A 26,974-nucleotide genomic window follows, 5' to 3' on the forward strand; every position below is an offset into this window, starting at 1 on the left:
AGTCACGCTGACTGCTGATGCCATGAGTCACGGACAACCGAAAACGTACACAGTGTTTGACCCCCCTGTACCTGGCAGCGTGATATCTCTGATGGACTTTTTGAATGACAACCCAATTGATGCCAACCAGATACGGACCTACACCAGGCGTGACCCATTTCTTTCCAAGGTCATTCGTGCTACTGGGCATGGGTGGGGCCTTCTACGCGATGCTGACCATGAATTGAATTCTTACAAGGTCAGGCAAAATGAACTAAGTGTTGAGAACGGCTGCTTGCTGTGGGGATGCCGAGTGGTCATTCCCCCAAACTTGCGCACAAAGATTTTGGACCAGCTTCACGATTGTCATCCAGGCATTGTAAGAATGAAATCGCTGGCAAGGAACTATGTCTGGTGGCCTCACCTCGACTCTGACATCGAACAGTGTGTGAAACATTGTTAGCCATGCCAAAGCAGTCGAAACGCCCCTGCTAAGGCACCATTACACCCCTGGGAATGGCCCACTGAACCATGGCAGAGGATTCAGCTTGACTATGCTGGACCCATCGAAGGCCGTATGATCCTTGTTGTTACGGACGCTCACACTAAATGGATCGACGCCTATGTAACACATACAGCAACCTCGCACGCTACCATAGAGAGGCTGCGCCAGTGCTTTGCCACTCAAGGTTTGCCACGCTTAATAGTCACGGACAATGGAACCTGTTTCTCAAGTTCCGAATTCACTGAATTCACCCGACTGAATGGTATAATTCACAAGTTTGTGAGCCCACACCATCAAGCTTCAAATGGACTATCTGAAAGCTCTGTGAGTTTCGTCGAGTCTGGTCTAAGTAAGATACCCGGCGGAAGCCTTCAGACCAGACTATCACGTGTGCTTTTCGCTCACCACATCACTCCCCACACAACGACAGGGGTGTCACCGGCTGAGCTGTTGATGAAACGACGTTTGCGTACACGACTGGATTGTCTAAGACCAGATGTGGTGTCGGTTGTGTATCAAAATCAGTGGAAACAGACTTCACCATGACAAACATGCTGTACAGCGCTCTATAAAGGTCGGGGACCCGGTGTTTGCGAGAAACTTTGGTCGCGGAATGGTTTGGTTACCAGGGCGGGTTCACAAAAATGAGGGACTATTGTCCTACATTATCAAACTAGAGGACAATCGAGTCGTCCGGAGGCACCTTGATCATGTCCGGTATCGGTCCTGTGATCCTGTCATTTTCCCAAAGGATATCTCACCACTTCCTGAACCTGTGAACAGCGACATTGTTGCCGCAGATAGTACTGCACCACTCCCTGAGGCTGAACCCCATAACGCTGTTGCAGCACCACCAGTGGGGCCATGTGACGTCTTTGCACCACTCCCTGAGGCTGAACCCCATAACGCTGTTGCAGCACCACCAGTGGAGCCGTGTGGCGGCTTTGCACCCCGACGAACATCCAGAGTTCGAAAGGCGCCTACTCGCCTTGACTTGTAGCTAATATTCTTGTATGCATTTTGCATTCGATTTTCAATTTCAATTCAATTTTCGCATTCAATTTTGCATTTGCAATTTCGCAATTTTGTATGTCTAGTTTTGTATTCATTAGTATGCTTTTCACTGTTATTTTCACATTGGTATTTTCACTGTTAATGGGAGGGGGGGAGATGTTATGTATTGCATGGGATTAAACCGGAAGGTGGATATAAAAGAGGCGGGGCATACGGCTTGGCAGAGGAATCTGGGCCGACACTGGGGGCTTGTGGTTTTCCCGGCGGCGCAATAAACGACCGATGGTGCACTCAAACTGTCTTCCCAGCCTGATACATCGAAAAGGTAATTCTAAAGGGATCGAAAGGGTAATTCTAAACTCTAAAGGGATCTAAAGGGTTATAATGTGTAATTCTAATGTGATCTAAAGGGTAATTCCAAAGGGAATGAAAGGGTTATAAAGGGTAATTATAATGGGATCTAAAAGGTAATTCGAATGGGTTCTAAAGGGTAATACATGGGAATTCAAATGGGGTCTAAAGGGTAATTCTAAAGGGTAATTCTAATGAGTTATAAAGGGTAATTCTAATGGGTTCCAAAGGGCAATTATAATGGGTTCTAAAGGGTAATTCTAATGGGTTCTAAAGGGTAATTCTAATGGGTTCTAAAGAGTAATTCCAATGGGTAATAAATGGTAATTCTAAAAGGATCAAAAGGGTAATTCCAAAGGGATCGAAAGACTAATTCTAAAGGGATCGAAAGGGTAATTCTAAACGGATCTAAAGGGTTATAAAGGGTAATTCTAATGGGATCTAAAGGGTAATTCCAATGGGTTCTAAAGCGTTATAAAAGGTAATTCTAATGGGTTCTGAAGGGTAATAAATGGTAATTCAAATGGGGGTCTAAAGGGTAATTCCAAAGGGTTCTAAACGGTAATTCTAATGTGTTCTAAAGGGTAATTCAAATGGGTTCTAAAGGGTAATTCTAATGGGATCTAAAGGGTAATTCTAATGGGTTCCAAAGGGTAATTCTAATGGGGTCTAAAGGGTAATTCTAATGGGTTCTCAAGGGTAATTTTAAAGGGTTCTAAAGGGCAATTCTAATGAGTTCTAAAGGGTAATTCTAATGCGTTCTAAAGGGTAATTCTAATGGGATCTAAAGGGTAATTTCATGGGTTCTAAATGGTAATTTTAAAGGGTTTTAAAGGGTAATCGTAATGGGCTCTAAAGGATCATTGGGGTGGGTTCTAAAGGGTAATTCTAAAGGGTTCTAAAGGGTAATTGTCGTGGGTTCTAAAGCGTAATTGTAGTGGGTTATAAAGCGTAATTCTAAGGGGTTCTAAAGGGTAATTGTAGTGGGTTCTAAATGGTAATTGTAGTGGGTTCTAAAGGGTAATTTGAGTGGGTCATAAAGGGTAATTGTAGTGGGTTCGAAAGTGTAAATGTAGTGGGTTCTAAAGGGTAATTGCAGTTGGTTCTAAAGGGTAATTGTAGTGGGTTCTAAAGGGTAATTGTAGTGGGTTCTAAAGGGTAATTTTAGTGGGTCATAAAGGGTAATTGTAGTGGGTTCGAAAGTGTAAATGTAGTGGGTTCTAAAGGGTAATTGTAGTTGGTTCTAAAGATTAATTGTAGTGGGTTCTAAATGGTAATTGTCGTGGATAATTGTAGTGGGTTCGAAAGGGTAATTGTAGTTGGTTATAAAGGGTAATTGTAGTGGGTTCTAAAGGGTAATTGTAGTGGGTTCTAAAGGGTAATTGTAGTGGGTTCGAAAGTGTAATTGTAGTGGGTTCTAAAGGGTAATTGTAGTTGGTTCTAAAGGGTAATTGTCGTGGGTAATTGTAGTGGGTTCGAAAGGGTATTTGTAGTGGGTTCTAAAGGGTCATTGTAGTGGGTTCGAAAGAGTAATTGTAGTGGGTTCTAAAGGGTAATTGTAGTGGGTTCGAAAGTGTAATTGTAGTGGGTTCTAAAGGGTAATTGTAGTTGGTTCTAAAGGGTAATTGTCGTGGGTAATTGTAGTGGGTTCGAAAGGGTAATTGTAGTGGGTTCGAAAGGGTAATTGTAGTGGGTTCTAAAGGGTAATTGTTGTGGGTAATTGTAGTGGGTTCGAAAGGGTAATTGTCGTGGGTTCGAAAGGGGAATTGTAGTGGGTTCTAAAGGGTAATTGTAGTGGGTTCTAAAGGGTAATTGTTGGTTCTAAAGGGTAATTCTAATGGGTTCTAAAGGGTAATTATAATGGGTTCTAAAGGGTAATTCTAATGGGTTCTAAAGTGTAATTCTAATGGGTTCTAAAGGGTAATTCTAATGGGTTCTAATGGGATCTAAAGGGTAATTCTAATGGGTTCTAAATGATAATTATAATGGGTCTAAAGGGTAATTCTAATGCGTTCTAAAGGGTAATTCTAAAGGGATCTAAAGGATAATTCTAAAGGATAATTCTAATGGGTTCTAAACGGTAATTCTAAAGGGATCTAAAGGATAATTCTAAAGGGTAATTCTAATGGGTTCTAAAGGGTAATTCTAAGGGGATCTAAAGGGTAATTCTAATGGATTTTAAAGGGTAATTTTAAAGGGTTCTAAAGGGTAATTCTAAAGGGTTATAAAGGGTAATTGTAGTGGGTTCTAAAGGGTAATTGTGGGTTCTAAAGGGTAATTGTCGTGGGTTCTAAAGGGTAATTGCTTGAGTGTCCCGTTTTTTTTTAACCTTAGACCTGGTCACTCTGGGGGGTGGGTGCATGTACAGGTATTACGGAGCAATACAGGTGTGTGGGGTGGGGGATTGGGGGGTAGAGTGCATGGAAAAATGCAATTGAATATTACTATGGTTCACATGTAGGCCACCGTATATGTAAAATTGGTTTTGAAATGTTTTTTGGAAATAAACGGCAGTAAGTACATGTTCGGTTGGAAACAAACACCAAAGGTGGAACGACATGTTTCAGTTCAGTGGTTTGTGCGCGATGCGAATTGGCGCGAAATGCGCGTATCGGCGTGAAGTGGCGAGCAGGCGAATTACCATAGCAACGAGTTTACCTGAGGGAAGTGGAGACACCTTGGCTGATTCTGCGACGTTTGCATCGTTCAAAATCCTCCCCCGTTTTTCCATTAATTCACGGTAAGGAGAGAAATATATTTAAAGGTTTTCACATTTCGGAGAAGCATATTTAAGTGTGAGTTAAAAATGGTGAAGAATAGTCGAAATAAAAATAACAATGCTTCTATCACACTAATTATTACTTTGTGGTTTGGATGACTCAGCCGTCAAACATAACCCGATCCGAGGACTTAGTTCCCAATGTGAATAAACAACAACAACCCCAATGATAACAGTGCAGTGCAGCGCGTCGTGTACAGTGCGGAAGTCAGCGCGTCCGGAAGCGGAAGCGGAAGTTTTTTTTTCAGCCGAACGAAGTTTGTTTTCGTTTTCGTCATGTTTAAATACAAGAGTTAATAATTACGTGTTTTGTGTTTTTAAAATAATATCAAAGCGGTTGTGAGAGCGGCACAAGCGACAGTAAGTAAATCAAAATACAGGAATGTAATTGTTTTGTTTGATTTATTTCGTTCCAAACTTTGACTGCGGATCGAACTGACTACTGAGTTGCTTTACTTTCCTTTGTTATCTTTGTGATTAGTAGAATGTGAAAGTACGAATTTGATACGAACGTTTAATAGTGATTCGGATGTAGTATGTACCACACTCTGTCACAGAGCGTCGGTGCTGCCGTTTCTTGGCAAGGGTTACACTAGGTGGTTTGCCATTACTTTCCCAGGAGGAGTTGTCGCAGGAATCTGTCATTTGTTTATGGTGCCGGCGATGGCTCGCCTGCTTTTCACGAAGGACACCATGCGACGTTTAACGTCCATCCGAGGGACGGCGCACACATTGATGAACTAGAACAGCACTCAGTAAAGAGCACACACACCTCCACCTGGTTCGCCATATCACTCAAAAAATTAAATAATTCTCATATCCGAATCCATCTTCAGATCTTAACCAAAGTCGAATATATTTGTCCTTGTCAGACACCCAACCTCTCCACCAAGTTTCGTCCGAATCCGTCCACAAATTTTTCAGCTATCCTGCTATGTATCGTTTTTGGCCCTATCACTATCAGTATCTCCCATTGGTGAAGAATCACTTCAAAAATTAAATAATTCTCATATCCAAATCCATATTCAGATCTTTACCAAAATCGAATCTATTTGTCCTTGTCAGACACACAACCTCTCCACCAAGTTTCGTCCAAATCCGTCCATAACTTTTTGAGATATCCTGCTATGTATCGTTTTTGTCCCTATCTCCCAATGGTGAAGAATCACTTAAAAAATTCTAGTAGCCGGATCCGAATCCGGATCTTCACCAAAATCTAATCATTTCGTCCTTGTCGCATACACTACATCTCTGCCAAATTTCGTCCGAATCTGTCCACAACGTTTTGAGATATTTTGTTCACAAATAAACAAACGGACAGACAAACAGACAGGGGTGAAAACATAACCTCCATCCACCTTTGGTGGCGAAGGTAATCACTCTGCCTGGGAAACACCAGGACGGCAGTTTAGAGCTCAGTCTGGATTCGCACCCAGGCTACACAGCTTTGAGGTGAGTATGTGTACATGTAGGTCATCCTGCCAGCTCTTTCTGACATTAGTTGATATAAAGGATCCAATGATGTCTTTCATGAAGAGGAGGAGTAATGCATTCACTCGTGTGTGTGTGTGTGTGTGTGTGTGTGTGTGTGTGTGTGTGTGTGTGTGTGTGTGTGTGTGTGTGTGTGTGTGTGTGTGTGTGTGTGTGTGTGTGTGTGTGTGTGTGTGTGTGTGTGTGTGTGCGTGCGTGCGTGTGCGTGCGTGCGTTCGTTCGTTCACAAGATATCTGGAAAAGTTCTGAACGGATTTGGATGAAAGTTGGCGGGATGATTGCCGTTGGGATGAGGAAGAATTGATTAGTTTTTGGTGAAGCCCAGGATATTATTCCCGATCCAGCAATTTTTTGAAGGATTTTTTTTACCATTGGAAGATAGGGCTCATTTTTTTTTAACATTATCTTCTATATATTCGATATTTAACATTGTGATATGAAAATAGTTTTCATATTTGTTGTAAATGTAGTTTAAACTCGTGGTTATGCGTTAGAGCGGTGTATTTTTTTAGCAGCGTCGTCTTCAATGTTCATTTTTTTTTTCTAATAAAGACATATTCTGTCATTTTAAAACCACCAAAGTGTGTATTAGGTTTTTCTGTTTCATAAAATGTATCGTTTGATACGTATAATGCTTTAAAAGTGTTTTTTTAATTTTTTTATTTTAACCTCAGAAGAGATATCAACATTTAGCTCAGCGAATGTCATTCACGGTGTCAGTATTTGATGAACTTATAAAGACTTAGTTCCACATTTGTCAATGGCTGAGGTATATCAACAAACGAATAAAACAGATTTGGCAAAATTCCAACTTTTTAAAAAAAGATCGCATATTCACCCAGGGTTGTGAGAGGCTGAAGAAGAAGAAACCTCGCATTGGCTTCCCAGACCAAATAAATAATTCTGGTTCTGCGATTTTCAGGTTTATTTATCTATATATCTACATATCTGGGCAGTGTCTGTTGTCACTGAACTACTCCCTCAAACTTTTATTTCCGTGGTTGTGAAGTGTTTTTAATAACGTGGTGGTGGTTTTGAATCCCGTGGTGGTGAGGTATTTTGAATTATGTGGTGGTGAGGTGTAAAATGACGTGGTGTTGAGGTATTTTTAAATGACGTGGCTGTGAGGTGTTTTTAATTTCGTGTTTCGTGGCTGTGAGGTGTTTTTAATTTCGTGTTTTATGGCTGTGAGGTGTTTTTAATCTTATATATATATATATATATATATATATATATATACATTGTTGCGGATATGGGATTTGGCCTCCATATCCGCTTGTAAATATTCCCCTATTTCCCCAATACCCCCCAACTATCCCCAATCCCCCATTCCCTAGTCCCATTGCCTGTAAATAACACTCTGTAGAACCGACCTTCCCCTTTTTCCCCCATTAAATGTCGTGCCCAGGTCCACCGCATCTCACGTAGACAACTTTCGGACATCTTGCTAGTTATTCTTAGTCTATGTCAGTTAAGGACTCGTTTCCATTAATTCTGACTCTTCGTTGCACCAGAATGTGATTGTATGGCACCAGTAGTGAGTTTAGGACCTCCCCATACCTCCTCCCATCTTCCTCATGAAACAATAACAACAACAACAACTACAACCACAGCGGGGGCGGCGCGGCCGCGGTGCGGGGAGTGTGCGTCCTCACACCGGCTTGGTTAGCCGCCATTGCCATGTGCGCCCACGGGGTTACCACGAAGGGGCTGGCTGTCAGCTCCTCGTCAAGGGCGGAGCCCGGTAACCCCCGCACCCAATAAGAAGCAACGGGCCGATTCCATCTGGGGCGGAGCTAACGAGCCGAGGGCGTGTCACTCCCCGCCGGATATACGCAGCGACTTACCGGACGTGACGTCAGATGCGCCTCAGCCACGAAGGAGAACCAGACGCCACCTCCGAGCGCTGTGACACCTCCCTGCATCTACTCGACCGTACTGTATCCTGTCCCTGAGCCAAGAGTGCACCTTGAGCCATCGACTACCTGCCTTTCCTTGCCATCAATCCCCGTGTGAGTCAGTCTTGTCCCGTTTATCTGTCGTCTGTCGGGGTTACTATAAGACCGTGATTAAGTGCCTACCTTACTATGCTGTCTCTCTTGTCCTTGTAATCTAACGTTCCGAACTATTATAACCTCCTCCGGAGGTCTTGAGAACTGTACCCCTGGTGTCGTGTCATTTTAACCCAGCCGCTGTGTCCTTTCCTCAATTGATTTAGCGTAGCGCGACTCGGCCAAGGTTCGAGTATAATCAGGTAAACTGTGCAGACGCGGTCATACCAAACCGCTCGGTAAACCAACATCCACAACCGCGTCTGTAACAATATATATATATATATATATATATATAATATATACGACGGGAGTTGTGGGAGATATGTTGAAGGCAGCAGGAAGTTGGGGTGTGAAGAGAATGACAGAGATCTGTAATCTGGTGGTGAAAGAAGGCCGCATTCCAGTGGATTGGGAACTGAGTACCCTCGTCCCTCTATACAAGGGGAAAGGTGACCCTCTGGAGTGTGGCTCGTACCGAGCGATAAAGTTATTGGAGCATGGAATGAAGGTATTGGAAAGGGTGTTGGAGAGGAGGATAAGGAAGAAAGTGAAGATCGACGAAATGCAGTTTGGATTTATGCCAGGAAGAGGAACGACAGACGCGCTTTTCATTGTGAGGCAGTTGCAGGAGAAGTACATGGAGAAGAGGAAGAAGTTGTTTCTTGGGTTTGTTGATCTGGAGAAAGCATTTAATCGGGTTCCACGCAAAGTATTGACATGGGCATTGAGGAAGTTAGGAGTGGAGGAATGGTTGATCAGAGTAGTGATGGCAATGTACAAAAGAGCGCGCACAGCTGTAAGGACGAAGGACGGGAACAGTGGTGAGTTTGAGGTGAAGGTGGGAGTGCATCAGGGGTCGGTACTAAGTCCACTACTATTTGTAGCTGTGATGGAGGTGCTGGCTCAGAACGTAAAGGAGGGTTTACCGTGGGAGTTGTTGTATGCAGATGATCTGGTGTTGATTGCGGAAAGTATGGATGGACTGAAGGAAAAGATGAACACGTGGAAGGAATGTATGGAGACAAAAGGTCTGAAGGTGAATATCGGAAAGACGAAGGTGATGGCAAGTGGTAAAGCATGTGGTGAGGTGGAAAGAACTGGGAAGTGGCCCTGTGCTGTGTGTAGGAAGGGTGTCGGAGTGAACTCCATTCAGTGTACAATGTGTGCTGAGTGAGTTCATCAAAAATGTAGTGGTCTGAGAGGGTCATTAACCAGTGTGGCAGCTACATTCAAATGTAAAGTGTGCACAGAGGGAGCTGCAGATGGAGGAAATGTTGAGTTGGATCTTGGAGACGGTGTGAAGCTGGAAGGTGTGAAAACATTTTGCTACCTCGGAGACATGCTGAATGGAGAAGGTGGATCAGACTCGGCAACGGTTGCTCGAGTGAGATGTGCATGGAAGAAGTTTCGGGAATTGAGTGGCGTGCTGATGATGAGGGGAGTGTCGTTGAAGCTGAAGGGAAAGGTGTATGCTGCATGTGTTAGAAGTGTTATGATTTATGGGAGCGAGACATGGGTAATGAACGTAGAGCAGCAACGAAGGTTGGAAAGGGTGGAAATGCGAATGGTTCGACAGATGTGCGGAGTATCGTTGAGAGAGGAAGACAAATGATGAATTGCGAAAGATGATGGGAATAGAGCCTGTGATTGATGCTGTGAAGAGGAACAGGTTGAGATGGTTTGGTCATGTGTTGAGGAAGGATGAAAGTGACTGGTTGAGAAGAGTGATGGAAATGAATGCAGAAGGAAGTAGAGGACGGGGAAGACCGAGAAAAACTTGGCTAAAGATGGTGGAAGAAGAAATGCGGGCAAGGGGGTTAACAAGGAGAGATGCAGAAAATAGGGCAAAATGGAGAAGATTGTCATGGGGACCGCAAGGCTAACCCCCGCTCTAGCAGGGAAAATGGCCTTTTAAAATGCATGTTGTTGTTTGTTGTTGTATATACAGACTTGGCATTTAACATGGAATATTTTTTTTTCTTGACCTGGGTTTACTTTCTGAACTCAGTATATCAATCTGGTGTGTTTCTTTTACGCTTCGGTGATTTTTTTGTTAAAAGAACCATGTCACTGATTGTCTGTCGCAGCAAGAAGTCAATAACAGGATTACATCACAGGTGGCGTGACAATATGTACGGACAGGTACATTTGACGATTGGCTTCACAATCGGGTATATAAGGGTTGTTGCGTTCTGTATTCGTGGAAAACAACTGCTGCACGTCTGCAAAAGTTATTGCCGTTTCCTCTGGAGATGGTCGGTCAACTCGACAATGCTGTTTGTCATGGAGTGGTGGCTTTACGAAATTCCGGCATGAAACCGTGCTTTTGCTTGGCAGTATGGCATCACTCAAGGTCAGGTGTCAAAGATCCTGAAACGAAATGCGTAGAGGGGTGTCCCTACTCCAATACTGAGGCCAGGACGTCCCGGCAGAACCACAAGGAGGGATGATCGCCAGCTGCACCGGTTAGTCCGCAATGGCCGTACCAAGTCAGCTAATCGGCTGTGGGCTGAGTGGCAGCAACTGACAAATGTGCCTGTATCCAGAAGGCTAGTCAACCAACGACTGGTTCAAGCAGGCTATCGTGCCAGGCGTCCCCCGAGAAAGCCACGGCTGACCAGACAACACCGCCAGCGCCGATTTCAGTGGGCCTGAGAGCACCGTCGATGGCAGCCAGGACACTGGAATCACGTAATCTTCAGTGACGAGTCTAGATTTCTGGTCTATCGTCAAGATGGCCGCGTCCGAGTGCGCAGACAGGTGCATGAAGCCTACAACAAAGATTGTATAGTGCCAAGAGTCCAAGCTGGAGGTGGTGGGGTGACCGTTTTGGCTGCTTTTCATGCAGGGGGCAAAACGTACCTGGTTGTTCTGAATGGAAACCTGAACCAGTTCAAGTACAGGGCCATTCTGGAAGAAACATTGCTTCCACTTGCTCGTGCAGCCTTTCGAGGAAACTTTGTCTTCCAATATGACAATGCACGGCCTCATCGTGCTTGCATAATCCAACACTTTCTTGCTGACTGTGGTGTAGAGCATATGGAGTGGCCTGCCATGTCCCTGGATATGAATCCGATAGAGAATTTGTGGGCAGAATTAACGCATCAAATCGACAACTTGGACCAGCAGCCTGCCTCTGTGCGTGAATTGCAGCAGGCTATTGTCACTGCATGGCAAGCGATTCCTGTCCCCAAACCTTGGCAAATCTCGTGAACAGCATGCCTCAACGTGTACGTGCTCTCCTGAATGCTCGTGGGGGTTACACGAAGTACTGAACTGTAATTTTACTGTCCGTAATCCCAGTCGTAATTTAACTTTTGTTTTTGTAAAAAATTTTTTGGCTAATGTGCAAAATAAAGAAATACTTCTGGAAAACGTACATAAGTTTAACACAATACTGTGCGTGAATTGAGTTCGATATCAGTTTACATCACTTTCAAGGATCAATTTATTTGCTTCAAAATGTCAAATGTGGTTTTTGTTTCTTTTAAAAGTCACATTAACAAAATCTAGAATAATTTCAACATAACTCCAATGAACTTTTGGTTCTAAGACATCTTGAAAAGTAAGTTCACCCCCACAAAAAAAATATTCCATATTAAATGCCAAGTCTGTGTGTGTGTGTGTGTGTGTGTGTGTGTGTTTGTGTGTGTGTGTGTGTGTGTGTGTGGGTGTGTGTGTATATATATATATATATATGTATGTATATATATATATATATATATATATATATATATATATATATATATATATATATATATATATATATGTATGTATGTATGTATGTATGTATATATATATATATATATATATATATATATATATATATATATATATATATATATATATATATATATATATATATATATATATATATATATATATATATATATATATATATATATATATATATATATATATATATATATACGTATATATATATATATTGTTACGGATCTCGGGGGTCGGCGCTCCCCTTATCAAGGGGGGGTTAATCCCCTTGTCTTTTTATCTGGCCGACCCGAGTCCTGAGAAGTTATAACGTTCCTTCCGGTCGGTGGTAAATAGGGTTGTTGGTCGAGTCTTAGTCCAATTACCTCAGTACTACCACCGGCTGTAAAGCAAGGAGATAACTCCCGCCCGAACCACGGCATTAATGGACACGCCGAGCGAAGCGAGCCGCGATTCGGGCCGTTAACAGGGACTAAACCCGATTCTTGCGGTTTCAATCGTTCCACGTTTACCCAATGATGGAAAGGACAGATGCGATCAGCTGGAGAGGAAACCAGAAGGTAGGAAGAACAAAGATGGGTTTATTAACAAATTTACAGAAGAAGAGGAAACAAAAGGGATGTACAAGAGGAAGAGGAAGAAGCAGCACACAGGGCAGTCTTAAAACAGTCTTATTCTAATACCCCAGTCAAACATACACACTCACACGGGGATTGTAGTTGGTAGATGGAAGGTCCGGCAATGGGGTCCAGGCTCCAGTCGACTCCGGTCCAGCGGGCGAAACCCGGCAGGCAGCCCCGCGCGCAGTTGGATGCGAGCGGACAGTTTATATAACGCTGGAGGCTGGGACGCTGCGTACGTAATTCGTGCACACTTGTGCCAAGCGCGCTCTCTCTCTCTCAAGTCCTCCTTTGATAAGGTGCGCTCTCCCAATTAGTTCTGTGATCAATGCCGTGCGCACGCAAGTCCCGTGGTGAAGGTGAGCTCTCTCCCACAGTAAGGCCGAGTCCCTCAGAGTCCTTTTACAATGCAATCAGCGCGCTCTCCCGACAAAAGTCCGTGAAAGGGATTTGTGTTCACGCTTATATAATGTGCCACGCGATCACTCCGCGCTCCCCAAAGCCACGCCCGTCGGTGATGTTCCTTCAGCCCTGGTTGGCTGGTGGGGGCTTACCGGCCACGCCTTTGATGACTGGATTATGTGGCCACACCTTCTTCTCGGTGTTCCGCCCCCTTTCTCGGGCCTAACCGCATGGCTTATGGCGGCGCTTGAGCGAACGCTAAGGCAGCGAACGCTGCTGGCAGATGCGCGTAATGGCGTCGCTTGGAGAGGGAGGTTGCAAAATGGACGGAATGGGCCTACTCTTATTTGATCGACACAACGCAGATTCAACTATTGGAAACACGGCCTTATCTAAAACACATACTAATGAAATAACTGAGTTCCTATGGTGGCCTATGTGTTGCTTGTGGCCTAACTAGGGGTGCTACCTTTAACCTTTTAATGATGAGATATTTACATGAAAGTGTGGGTTCTAAAACCGCAACAATATATATATATATACAGTGAACCCTCGTTTATCGCGGGGGTTACGTTCCAGAACCCCCCGCGATAAACGAAAATCCGCGAAGTAGCGACCATATTTTTTTTTTTTTTTAATATATATTTTAAAGCATTATGAACTCCCCACACTCTTATTAACCTTTCCCATACTCTTATAAACACTTCCTATACTCTTAAACACTTTTTACACTCTTAAGCATACGTAATTTTAACAACATATAAAATTCTAATGGGTACTCACCATTGAAGATACTGTAGCTACCCATGGGTTCCCCAAGCAAGACCAGCATCAGAATCTCCTTGCTCCAGCCGGTGACGTCACCGGCGGGGATTCCCGGCGCGAGAGTGGCTGGTCACGTGACCGCTAAAGCGTGCCGCGCTTTGCGGGTATAATCAGCTACACCTGTTGATCACGTGACCACCGATTCACCGAAGCACGCCACGCTTGAGAGGCGTGGCTTTCGGTTTCTGGTTGTGCTTTATAATGCAGCCCGATAAATGGGCTTTTCAGTGTTCCCGAGTTGGTTTTGAGAATAAATATCTTCTCGGACGAGTTTGTGTCTTGCCCGTCATTTCGTCCGTATCAAGCAAGAGCCCCGGCTCTTCAATACTACAACTTGCGTGATGAAGATGATGATGAATTAGCTGTGCAGTACTGATGACGATGAAGGTGATGACGATGATGAATGTACTGGCGTTTTCCATACGCACGACTCTTTGTCTACCCTTCTACTGTACACTATGTACAGTATTTTATTTCTTGTAATATGTTTTAAATACTGTATTTTTCTTATTTCTTTACGTTTTTAAATTTTTTAGGCTAGAAAATGCTTATTTTACCACAAAAATATTTAAAATAATAGTATATAAAAATACATTTATACCGCAAAATCCCGCGATATAGCGAAAAATCCGCGATATAATTTTACATATACTAGCGAGAAAAAACCGCGATGTACCGAATCCGCGAAAAGTGAACCGCGATATAGCGAGGGATGACTGTATATATCTAATCTATCTGTGCAGTGTCTGTCTTGTGTTGTCTTGTCTTGTGTTGTCACTGAACTACTCCCTCAAACTTTTGTGAAATCGTACTATTCCAACTTGACCCACGGCGTGATTATGCACCCTACTGAGTGGCGTTCTAGTTGTCACTGCCTTAGCCAAATTCCTCCCCAGATTGCTGGGAAGGCAATAGTAAACCAGCTGGCATATAAAACGCGTGCTTATCAGTTATTTTTTTTTTTTTTTGTATGCAAGATCGAGGCTCGTGTAAGAGCTCGCACATTAAACACACATTAGCACATAAAACACAAAAAACATAAATGGACACATAAAACAATAAAGGGAGGGAGAGACAAGATGGGGAGAGAGAGAGGGAAGCACACAAGCACAACAGTAGAGAACAGGGAGATCGGGAAGTCTGTGGAAGGGAGAGGGCTGGGGGGGGGGGGTGGGTGGAGGGGGAGGGGAGGGGTACACGCTATAAAGCAAATTGACACTTCAAGGAATTTCAGGAATTAAGTCGGAGATTGAAAGATGTGGATTTGGAGGTAGAAAAGATCAAGGTTTTGGATGGGGGAAGATGACAGATGGTGGTGAACAGCTGTTTTAAAGACCTGGAGGGAGGATTGGGATTGAAGAGGGTGTGGGAGTTTGTTCCAGAGGTGGGGAAAAAGAGGAATAAAAGTTGAATATATGGCACATATAAATATATAAATACATATATGTATAAATATAAATGTTGGCAGCACCGATATTCTTCTGTAGAGTATATATGGCACACTTCATTATATATATATATATATATATATATATATATATATATATATATGTATATGTATATATGTATATGTATATATATATATGTATATGTATATATATATATGTATATGTATATATATATATGTATATATATATATATATATATATGTACATATATATATATATATATATATACGTATATATATATTGAAGGAGCTCGGGCTCCCACGTCGATCGGAAGAATGGATGCGACAAAAAGCTGGAATTCGTCCGAGTTGCTTTATTCAAACAAAACACTCAGGTACTCTGAAAAGCCCGTTTATCGGGCAGCAATATATTGTTGCGGATATGGGACTTGGCCTCAATATCCGCTTGTAAATACTCCCCTATTTCCCCAATACTCCCCAACCATCCCCAATCCCCCCATTCCCTAGTCCCATTGCCTGTAAATAACACTCTGTAGAACCGACCTTCCCCTTTTTCCCCCATTAAATGTCGTGCCCAGGTCCACCGCATCTCACGTAGACAACTTTCGGACATCTTGCTAGTTATTCTTAGTCTATGTCAGTTAAGGACTCGTTTCCATTAATTCTGACTCTTCGTTGCACCAGAATGTGATTATATGGCACCAGTAGTGAGTTTAGGACCTTCCCATACCTCCTCCCATCTTCTTCCCCAAACAACTACTACAACAACAACTACAACAACAACTACAACAACAACAACAACAACAACAACAACAACTACAACAACAGAGGGGCGCGGCGCGGCGTGCGGGGAGTGTGCGTCCTCACTCCGGCTCGGTTAGCCGCCATTACCCATGTGCGCCGACGGGGTTACCAAGAAGGGGCTGCCTGTCGGCCCCTCGTCAAGGGGCGGAGCTAACGAGCCGAGGGCGTGTCACTCCCCGCCGGATATACGCGGCGACTTACCGGATGTGACGTCAGATGCGCCCCCAGCTTGAGAAGACAATCACCACATCCGAGCGCTGCGACCTCCCCGCATCTCTAGACCGGACCGGGTCGATCCTGCCCTGAGCCCAGGTGCACCTGGAGCCATCGATTCTGCCTTTCCTTGCCATCAATCCCCGTGTGAGTCAGTTTTGTCCTGTTTATCTGTCGTCTGTCAGGGAATAAGATAAGTGTGTCTAAGTGCCTGTCTTTCTATGCTGTCCCTCTCATTCCTGTAATCTAACCTTCCGCCCTAATATAACCTCCTCCGGAGGTCTTGAGAACTGAACCCTTGGTGTCGTGTCATTTTAGTCCCAGCCGTTGTGTCCTTTTCCTTCATTGATTCAGCGTAGCGCGACTCGGCAACGTTCGAGTATAATCGGGTAACTTGTGCGGACACGGCGGCCATTCCGCTCAGCCCACCCTAACATCAAAGTCGTGTCCGTAACAATTGGTGTCGAGGAGTGGAATTCGGACCCGGGACTAAATTTATTAGGCCCAAATTTTGGAACACCAATTGTACCACTAGGGTAACAATTGGTGTTGGGGAGGTAGAATTCGACCCGGAGCGCGTTTCCCGCTCGAAATTATAACGGCGAAATTTGAATTTCTTTTACAAAAATAAAAACCCGAATTTTGAAGGTCGCGCTATGGCGGATCAAGACAGCTGGGGTCCGGTAGAGGAGAGTGAGGCAGGGTCGGTCCAGGACCAAATTGAGGGACGCGAGGAGAGCGAAGCAGCGAGGGTAGCAGACGCGCGAAATAGCGCCTCGCACATGGCCACGGCGCCCACGCCCGCGACCGTAGTAGCGCCGCTGGTAAATTTGGACCTTTTTTTTATACAAATGAAGGCCCTTATGGCCCAGAATAGCGAGCAAATGAGGGAGGAAATGAGGGCTCAGAGTGAGCGATTGGAGGGCCAATTGGGGGTAATGGGAAACCAAATGGGGGTAATGGGAAACCAAATGGGGGTAATGGGAAACGAAATGGGGGTAATGAGGGACGAAGCGAGGGGAACCGGTGAGGGGTTAGACAATAATTTTAAGGGTTTAGACAAGAAATTTGGGAAGTTAGACGACAAATTTGAGGGGTTAGACAACGGGATAAAAGAGGTGAAAAAGGGGTTAATGGGGGTAGAAAATAGAATGGCTGCCAGGAGAATCAGATAGAGGGAGTGAAAAATGGGTTAGAGGGGTTAGAAAACAGGATGGAAGGCAAATTGAGGGACATGAGGGACCAAGCGGAAAGGGAAGTTAACCAAATGGGGCAGCAGATAGAGGGGGTCAGAATGGGGGTAGAAACCAAACTGGATGCTCATAGGGAGGAAATGGAGCAAATGAGGGTGGCATCTGGGCAGGAGATGCAAGTGATGGGAGAGGAGATCAGAAGAGGTGTGAGTGAGGAGGTCGGAGGAGTGCGCGAGGAGGTGAGGCACTGTAAGGAGCGCATGGAGAAGGAGGTGAGAAAGGGGACTGTAAAATTGCAAAGTGGTATAGAGGAGTTGACGCTGGGAGTAGAACAACTGACAGTGGGACAAAAGGAGTTGGGGGAACAGGTAAAGAAGAACACAGCGGTAATAGAGGGGTTAAAATCGACGCAGAAGGAGATGAAAAAGGACGTAGGGGTAATTAAAAAAGAGTGTCAGACGGTACATGAGGACTTGACGAAAAAAATGAACAAAGTGGTAGAGGTGATGGAGGTTAAAGAGCGGGAGGTGCGGGAGCACATAGAAAAAAATAAAGTGGAGTTAGAGGAAGAACTTAAAGGGGCGCACGAGGAGATGAAGGAGGTGAAGCAGAAATTAGAAGAAGTGGAAGAAGGGGTGAGCGAAATTAAAAAGCGACGGAGAGAGGATAAGAAAGAGATAAAGGAGGAAGTAAAAGAATTGGTCCAAAGTCTGTGTTCGGATCGTGATGATGTGCTCATTAACCGGATGAGGGATTCGCAGGTGATGGAGGAGAAGCGAAGAGAAAGAGGACCCGGTGTAAGTGGTGACCAATATGGTCGTGCGTATGATGCGCCAGGTGATTTAATAAGCTTGGGGGTCGAGATAGACCCGGGTGTTCGTGAGAGGCCGTTGGTGAAGTGTGCGACAGGTCTGGTGTGCGAAAAAGGAGGTGTGCAAGAAAGTCCGACTCTGGGGTGTGTGAGGAAAAAGTGCGTGCCAAGGAGTGAGGGTGCTGGCGAGAGTGAGTCGGTCGTAGCGTGTGTGCGAGGGAGCACATGGAAGCGCGGTGTGGTAAGTGTTACAGAGGGTGTGACGGGAGAGTGTGCGCAGGAGTGTGCGCGAGAAAGGTGTGTGACGGACAGGTGCATGGGGAAAGAGTGCGCTGTCAAAGGCAAGGAAGAATGCACGCCTGTGGTGAGTGTTACAGAGGGTGTAACGGGAGAGTGTGCGCGAGAAAGGTGTGTAACGGACGGGTGCATGAGGAAAGAGTGCGCTGTCAAGAGTAAGGGTGAGTGCGCTGTCAAGAATGGAGGTGAGAGTAGTGAGAGTGACAAGGAGAGTGAGCCGGTTGTGACAGGTGAGCGAGGATGTACACCTGGGATGGAAGGATGCACACCTGGAATGGTAGAGCGTGAGTGGGAATGCACGCTGGAGTTGGTGGTGAGGCACGTGGTTGGGTGTGCGAATGAGAGCACACCTGTGATTGTCACAGAGGAGGTGACAGAGGAGGGGGTGCGAAGAGGTGTGTTGGTGAGGTGTGCTACCAACGAATGTGTGCCAAAGTGTTCGGTGGTCAGGTGTGTGACCAAGGCTGTGAGTGGAATGGGTGTACCTGGGTGTGTAAGGAAAGGTACGAGGAGCATGGAAACGGGTGGATGTGTGAGCAAGGAACGGGCTGCGGGGTGTAAGCGTCCAGGTGAAGCATCGACGGTAACCGGTTTAGAGGTTAGAGCGACTTTTAGCCGAATCGGGCCCTCGGTGCGTGCTGGGCCTCGCTTTGAACGGCCGCGTCCGTGCTCCACTAGGCGGAGCGGGCAGCCCGATAGAAAGGGTCGTCATGGCGACCACTTTTTGTTGAGGCAGTCCGGCAGGTCGAGATCGGGACATTGGATGGCTCCACGCCGAGATGGTGCGTGGGATCTCGGCCCGGGTAAGCCCCCGTCCCTGCACCGAGTGCGGGACGTATCCAGCCGCTGGCACCAAACAACCCGCATTCATGGCTTGGCTTTACGAAGCCGGGCTTTGGACAGGAATTGGCGCACCGAGAGGCATTAGTGAGTAGACTGTGTGATGAGGTTAGTGTTTTGGCCCCAGAATTAGAGGAAAACAAAATTTGATGATTGGCAAGGGATTGGCAGTAATGATTGGCAGATGATGGGTAGTGATTGGCAAATTTTTAATTTGTTGAAATTTGATGTGCAAAATTGGTAGTGAGCGATGGGCCCGGTGGGTAAGGCTGGCATCCCTGCCACCCTTCCCATGTGGGGGCAAATGCGCAATAGTTTATGGGGTGTATGGCAGTGAAAACTAGCCCGGGTGGGTTAGGTTATATTGATAGGGCCCTAGAAGATGACATTAGGTGACGTTAAGTTAGTTAGTGACTGATACCTGTAGTGGGGACGCAGGTAGATTAGTGTGGATGATAATGACGTGGGAGCGCAATAGTTTAAAGGGACGACTGGGAAGCGCAAGTTTCAGAAGGGAGTAGTTAGCTGAGATGATGCCGTGTTTGTGAGGATTGAACAGGTGTGATTGCACAGGTGTGCAACTGGACAGGTGTGTGGAGCAGTGTGTGAGTAATGAGTGTTGTGGATCAGCGCGAATGCGCTTGGGGAGAGAAGGGTGCAGGTGGCACCAGGTGTGAGAGCACAGGTGTGCAAGTACAGGTGTGTGGAGAGAGTTGGAGTAAGTGGTACGGAGTGGTGTGCATGGTGCGAAGGTGTGGATGGGGGAAGAGTGGACCCCTTTCACGAGTACCCGGGGCGGGTAGTGTAAGTGTTAGGTAGAGGGTATAGGTAAATTGTGGTTGGAAATTGGCATTTGTGGTGCGGTTGCAGAATGGTGTTGTGAATGGGTGCATTAGTGTTGTGGAAATGGCTGGGCGTGTAGCCTGTTAGTGTGTGTAGTTGGTTGGGCACTCCACCACTGTGAGGATGTCGGCCAGGTGAGGCCGCAGGTGGGCTCTGGGAGCCGGTAGTTGTGAGTGGGTGCCTGAGGATCCCGGGTGTGGATCGGGCAGCCCAGTGCCAGAGAGGGCACCGAGTGGGGAGAGCGCCAGAGGGCCTTCCCCAGGTAGTTAGGTTAGGGTAAGGAGCAGGTAAGCTCGGAGGCAACTGCAGTGGTGGAGGTGTGCAGGTGGGTAGACCCGCTGGGAGAGGTACACGCCACAGCCCAGAAATTGTGCGAGGGCACCGGGAGATGAATCGGGGGAGTGAGACCCCAAATTGAAAAGCACCACAGTTTGGCCAATGGGAATTGGTTTTTAGAACCCATAGTGTAAGAGGGCCAATGGTTTGGCCCGAGAAAGACCCCGGGTAGTGTAAAGTTGTTAGTCATTTAGGAAATAGTTAGGATTGATGAACCTGTCGCACCATACGCAGCCACTTACCTGTGGTGATGATGATGACTCCACACCTGTGTTTTCTTTGTTTTGGTGCAGGAAATGAGAATTGCTGTTGGATTTGTGAGACGCATCACGACGTGGATGAGACATTGGGGTGATTCCATCTCTCCCTCCCTAGGAGGGACTGATGATGAATTGGTGATGGCAAATTTTGATGAAAGTTGAAAATGGCAAATTTGATTGGTTAGGAGGGAGAGAAGACGAATTTGGTTTATGGGAGGAACGGGGAAGACAGTAGGGATGTTTGTTGATTTGTAAAATAGATGTTTATGGGTAGTGTTGTGTTTTGTGGATACAGTAAGGGGTAAGGGAGGGGCCATGTAGGTTACCTGGTGGGGGGGGGGGGGGGCGTACGGTAGGAACGTACCTGTCTCACCTGGTTCCCATGTGCCCCCAGTGTGCATCATCTTATATTGCGTGCACTTTTGCGCCCTTACCACCTTACTCACTTGTCTTCTTCTTTTGTCTCCCACCTCCGAGGATCTGGCTTTGGGGTAGAGAGAGAGGAGAGAGAGGTGCTGGCTACGCAGTTGTGGGCCTGCACTTTCGCTGCTTGCTGCCGGGATCGATACACCATATGGACCGCAATGTTTGTGGCCACCCACAATGGACCGCAGTTCTTTTGCGGCCAAGCACCACCCGTGGAAGGACCTATGGGTCAACGTGGCACCTATGCCAAACAGGTGAACCACTCTTAGTTGGCCCCTGACGGCCACAATACAGAAATGGACGCGGTTGGCGCCTTTCTTGATTTTTTTAAAGAAGTAAGAAGGCCAAGTGCACCACATGAAGGCAAGACCAGCGGCAGAACATCGGCCGGCTGCGACACCACCGGTGATTTATAAACACTTTATTGGTGCACCGGATGGTGCTCACTGTGTGATGGGGTGGTGCTTTTGATGCTTGGAAGGGGTGCTCTGCACATTATTAAAGGCCGTAGGCCACAGAGCACTCGTGGGTTGGTGTATCGATGCTGGCATGCGTGCTCTCTCTATGCATAACATCTGCATGTGTTCCTCCAGAAACAGGTCCTGGATCGTAGTGTAAATAGCAGCGTAGTCGTGTAAATAATGCTCCCTACCGGCTGTATGTTTAGTTTGCGAATTCTTTCCGGATTCGGTTATCCTGTGGGTGTGTTTCTGTGAGGAGAAGGGTGCAACGTCGCAGGGGGACATATTTACTCATTTGTGAATATCTGTAAAACTGTCGCACTCAGGGTAGAGTTAATAGTAGAGGGAACTACATCTGAGTGCCACACTAAAATAGGTAAAAATTTATCGGGTCGGGACGCCCCGAGGGTAGAGAAGGGTGCAATGTTGCGGATATGGGACTTGGCCTCAATATCCGCTTGTAAATACTCCCCTATTTCCCCAATACTCCCCAACTATCCCCAATCCCCCCATTCCCTAGTCCCATTGCCTGTAAATAACACTCTGTAGAACCGACCTTCCCCTTTTTCCCCCATTAAATGTCGTGCCCAGGTCCACCGCATCTCACGTAGACAACTTTCGGACATCTTGCTAGTTATTCTTAGTCTATGTCAGTTAAGGACTCGTTTCCATTAATTCTGACTCTTCGTTGCACCAGAATGTGATTATATGGCACCAGTAGTGAGTTTAGGACCTTCCCATACCTCCTCCCATCTTCTTCCCCAAACAACAACTACAACAACAACTACAACAACAACTACAACAACAACAACTACAACAACAACTACAACAACAACAACAACAACAACAACAACAACTACAACAACAGAGGGGCGCGGCGCGGCGTGCGGGGAGTGTGCGTCCTCACTCCGGCTCGGTTAGCCGCCATTACCCATGTGCGCCGACGGGGTTACCAAGAAGGGTCTGCCTGTCGGCCCCTCGTCAAGGGGCGGAGCTAACGAGCCGAGGGCGTGTCACTCCCCGCCGGATATACGCGGCGACTTACCGGATGTGACGTCAGATGCGCCCCCAGCTTGAGAAGACAATCACCACATCCGAGCGCTGCGACCTCCCCGCATCTCTAGACCGGACCGGGTCGATCCTGCCCTGAGCCCAGGTGCACCTGGAGCCATCGATTCTGCCTTTCCTTGCCATCAATCCCCGTGTGAGTCAGTTTTGTCCTGTTTATCTGTCGTCTGTCAGGGAATAAGATAAGTGTGTCTAAGTGCCTGTCTTTCTATGCTGTCCCTCTCATTCCTGTAATCTAACCTTCCGCCCTAATATAACCTCCTCCGGAGGTCTTGAGAACTGAACCCTTGGTGTCGTGTCATTTTAGTCCCAGCCGTTGTGTCCTTTTCCTTCATTGATTCAGCGTAGCGCGACTCGGCAACGTTCAAGTATAATCGGGTAACTTGTGCGGACACGGCGGCCATTCCGCTCGGCCCACCCTAACATCAAAGTCGTGTCCGTAACAATATATATACACACATTATCCCGGAGCGTTTGCCCAGGAAAGGCGAGAGGGGGCATGCCCGGGCGTCCCGACCGAGGCCTGGCAAGTTGAGCGCGGGCCTGCCCGGGCGTCCTGGGCGAGCCCGGCATGGTGATCGCTCCGCGTCCTTGATAGGTGCAAGGCGATTGTGAAAACCCAGCGGTAGCCGCTACACACGTCCCCCCAGAATCGACTTGCACCGGCAGGGTCAATTTGAGGGGGGTCCTGATGACCCGGCCGAAGCGACCCCTGGCAGGTCGTGGGGGGGGGGGGGGGTCAGGGGTGTGGTGGTGGGCGGTCGAGTGGGGGGCACCGTGGACGGGGGGCGGCCTCGCCGCGGTGGAAGGGCCACCCGTGGTGGTTGGTCGACGTCCACGTGCGCCGGCTTGAGGCGGTGCACCGCAATCCGGTCCGACCTGCCGCCGATGTCAATGAGGAACGACTTGTCGTCCCGACGCAGGACCCGGAAGGGCCCGTCGTACGGCGGCCGGAGTGGGCCCCGATGTACGTCGTGACGCACAAAAACATACTCCGCTGTGCGAAGTGCTGGGGGGATGTAGGACTGGGGGTCACTATGGTGGGATGTTGGCACGGGGGCAAACCGTCGGGCGGCCTCCTTGAGGTCCGAGCGCTGGTGAGCTGCGGACCAGGGACTGGTAGCGTCGGGCACGAATTCGCCCGGGACGCATAGCGCCTGGCCGTAGACAAGCTCGGCGGTGGATGCTTGGAGGTCCTCCTTGGGGGCCGTGCGGAGGCCCAAAAGGACCCACGGCAGCCATTCGGGCCCAACCGCCGTCTTGAAGGCCGGCCATGAGCGCGGCCTTCATGGAGCGGTGGAATCGCTCGCCCAACCCGTTTGCTTGGGGGCGGTAGGCCGTAGTACGGTGGAGCTTGACCCCCAGGTTGCGGGCTACCGTGCCCCACAGCTCGGAGGTGAACTGTGGTCCGCGGTCTGACGAGATGTGCGCCGGTGCGCCGAAGCGGGCGACCCAGGTGGCGATGAAAGCCTGCGCCACGTCGGCGGTGGTGGTGGAGACGAGGGGAACGGCCTCCGGCCACCTGGTGGTCCTGTCCACCATGGTGAGCAGGTGTGTGAACCCCCGAGACGGGGGGGAGGGGGCCCACCAGATCCACGTTGACGTGGTCGAAACGTCGTTCGGGCACGGTGAAAGGTGCCAGCGGGGCCTGGGTGTGTCGGTGGACCTTGGCCCGTTGGCAGGCTGTGCAGGTGCTGGTCCAATCGCGGACGTCCCGACGAAGGCCGTGCCAGACAAATCGCGCCGACACCAGCTTCTGGGAAGCTTTCCGGCCCGGGTGGGAAAGGCCGTGGAGGGAGGCGAAGATGCGGCGTTGCCAGGTGACAGGCACGATGGGGCGAGGCTGGCCTTGGGAGACGTCGCAGAGCAGGACAGTGTCCGCGAAGGGGATGTCGGCCAGGCGGAGGCCCGTGTCCGCCGCCCGGAGGGCTTGCACCGTGGTGTCGGTGGTTTGGTCCGCCGCCATAAGCGCGAAGTCCACGCCCAGGTGGACCGCGTTCACGCTGGCCCGGGAAAGACAGTCGGCCACGGCGTTGTTTTTGCCGGCGACGTGCCGGATGTCAGTGGTAAACTCCGACACGGTGGAGAGGTGGCGCTGTTGGCGGACCGACCACGGCTCCGTGACCTTGGCCATTGCGTAAACCAACGGCTTGTGGTCGACGAACGCCGTGAAAGGTCGGCCCTCCAGGAAGTGGCGGAAATGGCGGACGGCCAGGTGTAGACCGAGGAGCTCACGGTCAAACGTGCTGTATTTGAGCTCGTTCGGCCAGAGCTGCCGGCTGAAAAACGCGAGTGGCTGCCAAACCCCGTTCACCCATTGCTCATGTACGGCGCCCACCGTGTAGTCGGAGGCATCCGTGGTGAGGGCGATGGGAGCGTTGAGCACCGGGTGAGCGAGCAGTGTTGCGTCGGCGAGGGCCCGCTTTGAGCTTTGGAAGGCCGCGTCCATTGCTGCGGACCAGGCGATGTCGTGCTTGGCCGGCGTGCCCCGGAGGGCTTCGTAGAGGGGCCGCATGAGTTGAGCAGCGCGGGGCACGAAGTGGTGATAAAAATTCACCATTCCCAGGAATTCCTGCAGGGCCTTCATGGTGCGGGGACGCGGGAACGTGGTGATGGCCTCGACCTTGGTTGGCAGCGGCACGGCCCCGTTCTTGGTGATGTGGTGGCCCAAAAAATCAACGGCCGTCGTGCCGAAGTGGCATTTGGCCGGGTTGACGATGAGGCCGTACTCGCTGAGGCGCCCGAACAGTGTTCGGAGGTGGAGGAGGTGCTCCGCCCGGGACGTGCTGGCGACGAGGATGTCGTCCAGGTAAACGAAAAGGAACGGCAGGTCACGCAGCACGCCGTCCATCAAGCGCTGGAACGCCTGAGCCGCGTTCTTGAGACCAAACGGCATCTGTAAGAATTCGAATAAGCCGAACGGCGTGATGACTGCCGTTTTAGGGACGTCGGCCGCCCTGACAGGTACCTGGTGATATCCCTGTATGAGATCAATTTTCGAAAAAATGACCCGTCCCACCAGACGGGCGGAGAAGTCTTGGATGTGCGGGATCGGATACCTGTCGGGGGTGGTAGCGTCGTTAAGGCGGCGGTAGTCACCACATGGGCGCCAGCCGCCCCCTGGCTTTGGGACGATGTGTAGTGGCGAAGCCCATGCGCTATCGGAGCGCCGCATGATGCCGAGGTGTTCTAAAGCGTCGAACTCGGCTTTGGCCACGGCCAGCTTGGCTGGGTCGAGGCGGCGGGCTCTGGCGTAGACCGGCGGGCCCGTGGTTGGTATGTGGTGCTCGATCCCATGCCGTACTGCGACGGCCGAAAACGTCGGCCGCGTGAGGGCCGGGAACTCCGTGAGCAGGCGAGCAAACTCGTTCGCCGCCGGGAGGGCGCATGCCAGCTCGGTCGGCTCGGAGCTGCTCAATGTGCATACCAGGGAGCTGAAGGTTTCGGCGTTGATTAAACGACGCCGTTGGACGTCCACCAGCAGTCCTTGTGCGCAGAGGAAGTCGGCGCCTAGCAGAGCCATGGGCACGTTTGCGGTTACAAACATCCAAGCAAAGCGTTGGCCGCCGAAGCAGAGGGTGACGTTGCGCGGGCCGAAGGTGCGGATGGCCGATCCGTTGGCCGCAACCAAGGAGGGGCCGCAAACCGCGGACTGCCTGTCCTGGTCAGAGGCGGGTATGATGCTCAGTTGGGCGCCGGTGTCACACAGGAAGCGCCGTCCGGACGCTTTATCCGTGATGAACAGTAAGTTGCCCGTGTGGCCGGCGCTCATGGCTGGTAATGAACGCCGGCCCGGCCGTTTCCCGGCCTGCCGAAGGTGCACGGGGGCCGGCATGTCCGGGCCTTCTGTCCGAACCTGGCATGATAGTAACACCACGCTTGGTCAGGTGGAGGCCCCGGTCGTCGTGCTGGAGGTGGTCGGCTCAGTGTAGCGGCCGCCAATTGCGTCGGCAGTTCGGTCGTCGACCGTGCCGGGTGCTCGGGCACCATGGGTGTTGCGTCGGACAGCGGTGGGCCCCAGGTCGCTGCTGCGATGCGCTGGCCTGCGGCGGAGATCTTGTCGGCTTCCCTGGCAAGGGCACTGGGATCCGTGATCGTCGTGCTTGCCAGGGCGAGGCGTACCGGGCTAGGCAGCTGACGGAGGAATAGCTCCCGGAACAGGAATGCCGGAGAGTGCTCGCCGACCAGCGAAAGCATGTAGTCTATTCCCTCGGAAGCGCGCATGTCGCCGAGCTCGGGCAGGTCGAGCAGGCGCCGTGCGC

General features: G+C 48.8%; 1 protein-coding gene across 3 annotated transcripts in view; it reads left to right on the forward strand.

Annotated features, from left to right (window-relative positions):
- The first annotated feature begins 4,826 nt into the window (after positions 1-4,826).
- Positions 4,827-26,974, forward strand: part of NEU1 (neuraminidase 1) — a 52,034-nt gene continuing 29,886 nt past the window's right edge. For 2 of the 3 annotated variants that reach the window (XM_078783735.1, XM_068125238.2), the window contains exon 1: positions 4,827-4,988. The gene's annotated coding sequence lies outside the window, so the exon portion shown is untranslated. The remainder of the gene's footprint in view (positions 4,989-26,974) is intronic. The other variant, XM_078783736.1, reaches the window with a different exon arrangement.

This window comes from Myxine glutinosa, chromosome 8, assembly GCF_964187855.1.
Source record: "Myxine glutinosa chromosome 8, kmMyxGlut1.1, whole genome shotgun sequence".
In the NCBI taxonomy this organism is placed as follows: domain Eukaryota; kingdom Metazoa; phylum Chordata; class Myxini; order Myxiniformes; family Myxinidae; genus Myxine; species Myxine glutinosa.